We start from the raw sequence: 506 nt of genomic DNA on the forward strand, positions 1-506 counted from the left end.
AGTATAAACAGAATAATTTTACAAAATAGAATTAATAAAATGAAGTGATGAGAGAAGCGGGAAATAAAATGTATACATAGGTAATTGAAAAAGTGATAATAAAGTTTTTACTCTTACCCCTTATTTTCTCCACTTTTATCCATTTTCCTTAACCGCGTTATAAGGTTTGTTCACTATATTATTATTGGTGTTTTCAGAATTTTTTTTTTCTATTCATGGTATACTTTACTTATATTTTGCCTCTTTATCAACTATTATTGTTACATATATTTTCTTCCTCTCAATTTTCATTTTTTTTTCTTATTTCAATTTTTAAATTATTAATAACTAATATTGTTTGTGGTATTCATATCCCTGTTATTAAACCAGAATGGATAATTTTAATGATACATTCGTGCATGTCTGAGTTCGCCATGGCTTGACCAACATGTAGTGGCCCCTTAAGAGTTTAGTAAAACTCTGATAACTTAGCAACCTGCTTCTGGTCTATTTTGTTTTGTTTTGTT

Source organism: Halyomorpha halys, unplaced genomic scaffold, assembly GCF_000696795.3.
Source record: "Halyomorpha halys isolate HHAL.00 unplaced genomic scaffold, Hhal_1.1 Scaffold83.1, whole genome shotgun sequence".
Taxonomy (NCBI): Eukaryota; Metazoa; Arthropoda; class Insecta; order Hemiptera; family Pentatomidae; genus Halyomorpha; species Halyomorpha halys.